Source organism: Catharus ustulatus, chromosome 1, assembly GCF_009819885.2.
Source record: "Catharus ustulatus isolate bCatUst1 chromosome 1, bCatUst1.pri.v2, whole genome shotgun sequence".
NCBI classification, from domain to species: domain Eukaryota; kingdom Metazoa; phylum Chordata; class Aves; order Passeriformes; family Turdidae; genus Catharus; species Catharus ustulatus.
The window spans coordinates 119,465,650-119,476,334 of NC_046221.1; positions in this window are offsets into that span (position 1 = coordinate 119,465,650).

The window sequence follows — 10,685 nt, forward strand, 5'->3', positions numbered from 1 at the left end:
AAATGAGAGGGAAGAAAAGTGTGCATGCAGGGTAATAAAACAGCTAAAAAAATCACAAGGCAACAATGTAGCTAGGGTATTGATTGTCAACATGAAAGAAAAGTGACCCCTTTTTGAAGTTATTGAGGCCACTTCAGCTTTACCTAATTGCCCATATACTCTGTTTGTGGCAGATGAGAACGATGGCTCATTACTCAGCGAAGACTATGGCATAAGCAGGAGCAAGTAAAACACTACAGAATTTGAAATATCTTCAGCTTGAATAAGAATTCACAATTAAAAAGTATACTTTGAATAAATTTTAAAGCAGTGTTAGAGGCACCACCTTGCTAAAATTCCAATGCATTTTCTCCCAGCATTCAGAGTTAAAAAAATAATTTCTTCCCATAATTTTGTTCTGAGACATCTCTATTTCTATCTATCCCTGATCCCTCTGTTATTACCACCCTGTCCAAAGGTTTGTTTGGGTTTGTTTTCTTTTTTTTAATGTGTTTGTATACTTTGATATTTTAGAAGTCTGCTGACCATAGGATTGTTAAAATGCATTGGATCTGAAAGAATGCAAAGCAACAGCAAGCATTGCTGTCCCATCCTGGGAAGGTCAACCATGATAAAAGGGCATTAAATTCTTACAGAAATACTTTTCTGTTCTGCTGTATCAGCTCCTTAAACTATTTACAGTAGAGATGCTTCAGATGAGAGAGGGCTATAGAAGCAGTACATCCAGGTAGCACACAAATGCCTTTACCATGCAACAGTGACTAATTTTCACACAGTCAGAGGGATGTCCTCAAAATGGGAGAAGTCTGAGCAAGCTTTAATTTTCTGGAACTTGGAGTAATTGCTCTTGTTATGGCAAACTTCACTTGGGAAAAACAATGGAATACACAGGGAATATATCCCCTGGCAGAGGTAAAGAAGGAGGTGGCTGGCAATAGTTCTATGCCCAGAAAATATGAGCATTATGAGAAGGAAAAACTCTGTGGCTATCCAAGAGAGACTTTTGACACTTGCTGCACAATAAAGAATCTTGTTTCTTTACATTTTTATTGAATAGTTTTTGTCTTAGTTTCAGTCTTATATTCAATAATGTGGGAAATTGTCTTCTTTTCTCTTGGGTGAGCAGACTAAGGGGAAGGTGAGATTTTAATGGGATCAAGAGCATGGCAGAGTGAATTCTGTGTAAAGAATCTAGTGTGTATCATGTGGTTTGTGAGCCATATCCTTATCCCCAGGGGGTTTTTAGCTTTAGGAGTAGGAGAGGGAATATAAGGCAGAGTGTCTGGGCAGAGCAGGCTGTGAACACAGGGGTGCTGCTCAGAAGCAGATATTGCAGATCTCAGCAATGTGCCAAAGACCTGGTTGGAACAGTCCAAGACAAGAAAAACACTGATCTTTGACTGAAATTTTAATCTTGACCTGAACCTTTGCTTCACATTTCAATGCAAAGCTGCATGTGTAAGATCCCAGCGAGTTTGCCCAGTCTTCTTTGAGATCATAAACTTAAAGCTTCAAATGCATTTCTCTCTCTCAACTTAAAATATCTGAAAATGAGAATATGATGAAATGAAGTGTCTTTGTTTCTTCCACACAGAGTGAGAAATATCAATCAGACATGACAGAAATGATAGAAGAGCTTCATGTTTATGATATATTGTTTTCCATGAATGTTGATAATCTGCAATTATTTTACAAACCATTAAAAAACTCAAATATATTCAAAAGAACATAAAGGTTTGCAAGTGGATTTGGGTTAAAAAATATATTTTCTTCAGAAAACATATAGAAGTATCAACTCAACTTGTGAAAGCAGATGTTTGAAGCAATCCTTTCTACCAAAAGTCTTATTGTCCATAACTCACTGTCTCAATGACTTCCTCCCTTCTTATACAGGCTTTTCAGCCAAGGCATCACCTTAATAATAAAGGGTATCAAAGAGTGCTTTCTTACAGGGGTGAAGAGATAAGAGCTTCTATCTTAAAATAAAATTTTCTAGATTTGTAGACATTACCAGGCTACAAGGTCAGAAGTCTTAAATTGATTTCTGCTTAGTGTACATTAATTTAAGAATGCAACTAGTCACAGAAGCACTATTTTCCTAATTGCAAAGTTGATGGTCTGCAAATGGTTGCTTATTCTCTCTCAACTTCTTTTTCTCCTTATTAGAAAGCCAAGAAAGCTGAGAAAAGGTAATTCATCAGTAAAATTGCATCTTGTAGACTAACTCAAACATGGAACTTCAAGCATAAAAAATTAGAAACAATCCTTTTGAGAGTAGCTATCATGTCCAGATCACCCCAGGTCGTGAGCTCTGCCAATGTGCAAAACAAGTAGCATACACAAGAGAACACAGAAGTATTCTCATTAGCAAATCAATACAGCAAATGGATGAAGTTTTCTGACTTTAAAATTAATGATGGAAAGCCACATCATTAACTTGGAATGAGATTTTCTGGTCTGTAGTCTCAAGCTAGTCCTCAAATATACATCAATATTTGTGAAGAAAAGCTGATGGCAAGTATATAATTTTAACTTATTATAGGTACATCCACAAATAAGAAAAACCTACCAATTTTTGACTTTTCTGATGTGGGAAGTACATATGAACCACTCCTATATATTATTTCCTTTCAATATAGCATGGAGATTTTTACATTGTTTTGTTGTAAATTAATGCCATTAGATCATTACCTGATAAAGAAATTATGCTCATCCTTTAGCTTCTATGTTGCTCTGAGATATAAAAATATTTTTGAGCAAATGTATCATCCTAACAAAGAATTAATTTTCATATTACCACTGACAAAATCAGCACATTCAATCAGTTCAGTCATAAACCTTTAAAAAAAAAAAAGAAGAGACAGATGCATAGAGAACTGTCTTACATATGTAAGGAATTGCCAAAATCAGAAGTAATCTTTAATGCTGATGTCACACTTAGTTTCCATTCTTCAATCCTGAAGAAACTACTTTGAAATTAATATGTATAAGACCATGAAGACCCAAAGTAGGCTCTGGGAAATGAAATTGCTACCTCTGCATTATTAATATGCAACTTTTCTGTAATGCAATTCATTTAAAGCTTTTTTTTATATACAAAAGTTTAAATAATCCCATCACTCAGTTAAAAGAATGAAAGTACAGCAGTTCCCAGCTATAAAGTAAAGGACTTAAAGAAATATCAGTTTAAAAGTTCACCAGCTTCATTACATTTCTGAAGCTGCCACAAAATACACTTTTATCCAAGTGACCATAATCACTTTAATAGCCATTTCAGGTTCTTGCATGATTTCATTATGGTACCACTCTTCTACAAAAATTTTGTGTGCTTACATAATTAGATCTCAAAGGTATGGCCTCTCTAGTTTTCAATGCCAAATAAAGGGGGAAATAAGTGCAATTACATCACACAGTTTTACATCAATTAAAGACCAGGTTAGGGTTTGGGTGTGCTTTTCAGCCATTAGAAAGATTACATATGGTATACAATAAACTGTTAAGAAATTGCACTGTAATTTGTCAACGGCATATTGAACTCTGCATGAATTCTAGAGATAAATGTGAAGATCTATAGTACTGGGAGTTGCTCTCCCTTTACACTGCCTGATGGAAACAAGTGGGGAAAAATAAATTCAGTGCCAAAAACAAGAAGGAAAGAATGGAACTGAAGTGCCTATTCTTGTCAGAGTTTGATACTATAAATTGCAAGAAAAAATCTAAGCCAGTTATCAGTAAGCTACCAGGGGGAAAATACTGTAAAGGTCTATTGCAGTAGATGTCTCCCTTTCTCCCCTGTTGGGTGACATTAGTGCAATCCCCAGTTCCTGATCCTAAAAGTATTGGGGAAACAGAGTCCTGTCCGTGACTTGAGTTTCTCATGAGCCTAATAGGAGACTAATTGAGACCAGGGATACCTTTCCCATCTCCAGCCACCATCCTCCCCTTCCCTTGGGCAGAGGTTAAAACAAAAACTCTAGTACAGCCTCCCAGGGACTAGGCAGTGAAGGTATGGCTAAACTCCAGAAAGACAATTCCAGAAAAGCACCTTGATCTTCAGGTCATGCCCCAAGATACCCAAGAGAGCACCTAGAGTAGAACAGACTCAACTGTGAATAACTGCAATAAGAACATTGGAGTCATATATGTGGAGATTCTCCTTAAAAACTGTATGACCTTCACTGTTCCTTCTCCCAATTATACAGTCACTTTACTACATAAGGAGATTATCTATTAGCATTTTAATAATAATAATAATAACTGTAATAGGCAAATAAGCCAGTGAATTAAGGCTCTCATTAGCAGTACTATTATGTAGGAACAGTTTAAAATAGATTGCACTTACTCAGTTCAGCAAAATCAGTGGTTAAATCCAACTCTTCAACCACTCTGGATCCTCCACAGGTTCCACATTTCCACTAAATTCACCCTTTTGATGAGCAGCAGCAAAATTCTGGTGTCTGGAAGGAATCCTTTCTGTGATGGCTGCTTCATGTAGGGTATGTAGCCTCAGCATTTATAAACTAAAAACTGCTGCACTTGCCTACTCCAGGTTTACTCTACAGAAGCAAGATCTTCTGCAGATCACTCTAGAGTGAAAATTGGGCAGTTCATGGATGGTTATCTCTCATTGAGAAATAAGTGTCCTACACCACAAATAAGGAGAAGAAGAGACTGACATTTACCTCATAGAGCTGACAGGAGGTGATTTATAGTTTGCTTTATCTTGTTTGTTTTCACAAAATGCTGCAACACACAATGTCGGCCAATTTTCCTGCAATGTTGTCAGCAATTAGCAAGATGACAGTCAAGCCCAAAAGTTACACCAAATGACATCTAAGAAGATAAAGAAGCAAGGAGATAAGTCTTATTTGAGGGAAATTCTTGCTGATCAGGACCGAGAAACAACAAACACAAATAATTCTTAAAAATAACAAGTTATTAAACAGAGTCTGAACTCAGTCAAAAAACTCCAGATAACCTGTTCATAAGTAGAAAAGCTGTGAAGTGAAAGTACTTGATGTGCAATGCATAACAATATGCTCTGGTTTCTTGTCCTGTGATCTCAAGTACAACCTATTGTGTATATAGCCAGAAGCAAACATATATTCAGAGAGGACTGGGAATGAAGGGCATGAGACTTTCCCCTTTCCTCTTTGTGTATCGGTGTATCTGATTTTCTGTACATCTTGGGCAGAGAAAGTATCTATTTAAAGACCACGAGGGCAGGAATTGCATCTGCTCAGATAAATCTTTCTCGAAGGAGTAACAGTGAAGCACTGTATTTAAAGTGTCAGTAGTTAAGTAGTTCAGAGAAAAAATACTTGTGTGGCATCTGTTAATGATGGAGATGGGAAAATACTGCCATCTTTATATCCTCTCTGTTTTTCTGACAACTGTGATCAAAAACAGCAAAAGCAGCACAAAGCTAAGAGAAATTAATGGCCAAAAATAAAGGCAGACAGGCAAACTCTGTACGTGTCTTCCTTGAACAGAAGTAATTTATTAGTGAAACATAGTAGAGTATACAACTACCTCCTTTTTTTTGGCTTTGTTGTTGGGGTTTTTTTGTTTGTTTGTTTATTTGTTTTTCACATACACAGACACAAAATGTTTCCTACTTTGCGTAGTTTGCATAATAGTAAGTCCTTAGAAGCAGAAAAACAGTCATGGAACAGAACAGTCACTTGTTCTCCCTGGAACAACTACGAGTACCAACCATATTTACCTTCTTTCTGGTTATTCATACAAAAGAATCTGTGATAACTACAGTGACTGAGGGATACCCACTTCAGAACATCCCACAAATTTGAAACAAGGCTGGTTTTTGAACGCTATAGAAGAGAAGATGGAGCAGAGAACCCTAAAAAACTACTGCAGATATTAGCTTCAAGGAAAAAAAGCAGCTCCCATACCTGTAGAACATTCCAGGATGGATGAGTATCAATTTGTTGTCAGGTACCAAACCATGGTAACCAGTCCAGTCTCCAACCCCTGGACTAGATAAGGCAGAGTAAGTCCATCAAGCCCTGTAGTATTTCATATTCTACAAAAAGGATGACTCTGACTTTCAAATGTTTTGGTTTCTGGTAATTTAAAGTCATGAAAATTAATTATGGGATAGAAAATCTATGCTTACATCTGATTAGAGTAATGTAAAGATTGATGGATGCAAGAAAATCTCACAATCGTGCACTGCTGTATGATTTAGAGTATTTCTCATTTGCTTTCACACACACTCTAATAAGATCATTTCTGCTTCAGTTTTCTGAGTGGGAGTTCCCTGAAGACTGGATTTCATTATCAATTTTGATGGCTCAATGACTTCAACCTTCAGCTTACATCCGGACAAAGCATATAGTGAAGAATAATACAATAAATGGCCTGTCATCACTTACTGACAAAGCACAATGATCTAGTCTTTGTGTGCTTTTCAATTTTACAGAACAGCTTTTATTATGTTACTTGTACTTACGTTATGCATCACAGTCTTTATTTTTCATATTTCTCATCTCAGTCATTCAAAAACCATTAGGCAAATCCCTATATTGTTAAAGCCACTTTAAAAACAATTATTTTGAAAATAAATTAATTCTAAATTCCTTCTATGGGCTTAAGATCTGTAATGCCTTTCAAGTTCAAATGCCTTATGCTCAATGTACAGACACAAGGGTTTTGTTTCAAAAATTCAAAAAGAAGAATCTGGGGACTGGTAATTCAATAAAGTCCATAATTGTCCTTTTTAAATAACAAGGCGCTTTCCTCACCCAAAGGATTCTAGTCATGTGTAGGTTTCACCCAACCTCAATTAAGCAAGAAATTTCAGAATTCAAGTCCAGCTAAGTGGTAGGGTGGAAATGCACATCAGTAATTCAGGAGACACAACTCATTGTTAAAAACAATGTCCAGAGTAAAACTGAGACACTCAGACTTGAGGCTTTAATTATTAATGTGTGGAACAAATAACTCTAATGATGTGAATGTAAATCATTCAGCTTTTTCCTCTCCTGTAACAGACAAACACTGAAATACGAAGATGAGGAGACAAGACTCTAAATGTACACACATTTTTCCTTTGAACTTTTGTATGTTTTTCAAAATGAGGATATTCAGATATCTTCTTTGTACAAGTATCTGTATGAGTATCTATTGAGAATGAACTAACTTAAAATTTGTTTACCATTAAGTTTTAAGAGGTAGATATTGCTCAGATACCCCTCAGCAGTTCAGTTTGTACAGTGATATCAGAAATAGAAATCTGTGCTCCAGTTTCTCCCCTGACTTTGTCCATTCTATCACTTGAAATGTCTCCTTGTTTCTCTGCATCACCTCTCATGAAGAGTCTGTACGAGGGAAATAATCCTGTAACTGCAGGATTAAAAGAAACAAACAAAGAAAAATGCACGCTTCCCCAGTAAGTTGTATAGAATGGAATACTTATCCTAGAGATGCCAGTAACTTTAAAAAGAGTAAAAGTATACTTTTTTTTTTTTCCCAGGAAGTCATCTGACAAACTATTTTATCATGATAGAATCTGATAATATAGAAAACTTCAATGAAAACATAATATGTGATTCTATTAAAGGTTAAATCTTCAATGGCAATCATAAGACTCATAATAGCAAATTAAGGGGTGTTAGAAATATTTCCAGACACTGAGGCCAAATGATCTAAAGCACCCTGAATATACGCTTATGAGCTGTCTTAGCATCCAAAAGTGAATGGTTTCATGCTTCCTCCATTTCTCCTAGGAGTTGCTCCTAGAACATTTTTACTGTTGAATCTTACACAGAAGAATTATTTGTGAAAAAACAAGTTTAAACAGTTTAGAAGTAGAATCCAAAATAATCCTATTCACTGTTCTTCCAGGGCAAATCATCAAACTGGAGAAAGACCTCCACACAGTTCCTAGGTCCATCTGGAGCAGCATTCCGCCTTGGGGCTTTGCATGTAAGGTGGTAAAACAGAAGAAGGTTTGACTGGGGCAGTAAGAACAGTCAGATATTAAGAACACAGTCCATGAGCAGATATTTAAAGTGTTTAAGGCAGGAAAGCCTAAAATGAGACAACACTATAGCTTTCAAGACTGACATAAGAAAATTATGTTGCACTTCTGCCACAGATAGGTCAGTAAGAAGTAGATGCAATTTCTGACATAGAAGATATTTAGGTTGCCCCTTACAGAACCAAAGACTATGAAAAATAAAATTAAAAAAAAACCTACTAAACCCTTGTCTATACAGCAAATTTATTGACACATGAAAATCTATCTCTGGAGGTTTGTAAATAAAAGATTGGGAATTATTTAGGTAGGGTCAGTGTTATCTGTAGACAGACTAATGAGCTAGACTGTATTCTTTGCCTCTACCACTATTTTTCATTATCTACTTTTCACTTTCTTTTCCCAGATTCTTAGAGATAACAGTGCAGAAAAGATACAATTAATGTCACTTCAATTTAGGAAAAAAATAAAATCTACCGCACATAATTTTCCTTTATTTAATTTGGAGTTAGAATTCTGAAGCTTATAGCAAGAAACATAGAAAACAAAAGTGTAACTTTTTTTTGTTGTTGAATAAAACAGTAACTTTTTTTCCCTTCTCTCTCTCTCTCTTTAGGTTTTTTAATTCTCCTTCACAGTTTCAGGACACAGATCTTCCAGAAGACAAAAATGAATGTCCTGAACTGGCAGCAGATGTCACTCCTACTGTATCATCCCATTTCAACAAAGTTAAATAAATAGAATGAGTTACAGCAGTTTTTTTCCTTCCAAGTCCTAAGGTGACCAAATGTATGTTGAAACAAGAATTAAACTAACAAAAAATACCATGAGGAAATTTTCTCAAGCACTTTTGGAAGTTTGCTGTGTGTACAATAGAGCAAAAATGCCAAAAGATTCATCGGTTTGTTTCTCATCTGCTCCATCCTCTCCACATTCCCTACCCACAATACACACTCTTGCTGAGGGTCACCAGGACATTTCCCAGCTAAACTTGTTTGACCTTAACATTTTGCAGAATTATTTTTGCTATTTTTATCCACTGAGTGTGTCTGCAAAGCATTTCTTAAGATCTGCATCTCCACTGCTGTGTTAAGGTATCTTTAGGTTAGTTGGTAAAAACCAAAGAATTCCATGTTTGCATAGAGGTTTAATTGATTGTCCTTATCTCTCACCCTTTTCTGTGCTCGAAAGTCAGATGGTTCTGTAGGTGAAACACGAGTTCCCAACATTTCCCTTTCATGCTGGTGCCAAAGATCAGTGAAATGCACCTGGTTGAAGGTGAATGTGTGCTAGTCCCTGCTGTCCAGCAGCTTCACAACTTGTGGGCTGAGATAAGGATATTATGCCCAAGCACACCAAGGGGTTGTTGGTTAGCTGAGGAGAACTGAACAGAGCCAGTGAACTATACGCTTGGAAAACTGAGGGACTAGGTTGCGTGATCAGAATCTGAATATCCTTCATGCAATCACTTTACTTTGGCCAGTAGCCTGACTGCTCCCAGGAGAGTAGTCAAATAGCTTCTTAAAACAACTTCCAAAAACTGTAAGACTTTTGAACACGGACAGATAAAATCTCATCCAAAGACAAACATCAGCAAGCATAAAAACAAATGCATATGCAGCATTGATTTTGGATCCCTTGGGCAAAGCCTTGAAAATTCTCAATAATTATGCCACAACTCAAATATAAAATACAAATTATATGATTGACAGTTCTCATCATGTAGAAGAATCAAAATAAATCAGGTGTAAGGCATCCACAGTGTTTTCTGGATATGCTTCAGATATGAAAAGTTATTCTAAAAAAGTTCCTCTTCATCATATCCCTTTTCTTAAATGAGCATACTGACATTGATAGAATTAGAATCAAGCGTCAATTAAACATCTGACCTTGAAAACGTTACAGAAGTAATGCCGTGAATGTATTAAGCATTTTTTACTCATCTCAGCAGGCATGATACTATGAATTATGTAAAAATGAACATCAATTTTTCAAAGCAATAGATGTGACACCACTATATGGTGAAAACAAAGTACTTGCATTAAATAAGACATGCAGTTGGTCCAAACTAATGTGATCCAAACAGTCTTCACTTAAAATATTTATTAGACAGAAAAGATTCCATAGCTGCACTTTGCAGTACACATTTTGTAAGCAATCTTTTCCCGTGGTATTTAATGCAGTTATTCTGATGCTGATGTTTTAGCATTTTGACAACCAGGACATATTTCACCATTACTCGAGTCAGGCCACTAATGCATCTCTGTTTGTGTGGACTGTGTCTATTTCACAATTTTATTCAATTTGCAGGACATCAGAATGACAAAAAAATTGAAAATAATGTCACAGAACCTGACTTTTAACCTCCTTATTACAGATAAAGAAATGACAATCAATAACTTTAAAGGGTTTTTTTGTCACTAAAAGTTTACTAGCACACTGAAAATATTGCCTAATAGACAGCAATTTTTGTATGCATTTTAAGAAATAAAACTCACTTTAACCACTATGTTTTCTGCTTTCTTTCTCAGCAATGCTACTGCACATCATAGTGAGGGTAGTCATACTCAGAGTGAAAGAAAACAAAGCAAAAAAAAGACTCAGAAAATTTATCTTTTCTTCACAGATTAGTTCCTGGCCAGAGAAAAGCAAGAGTATGGTAAAATTTTGGGATCATACTCAAAGT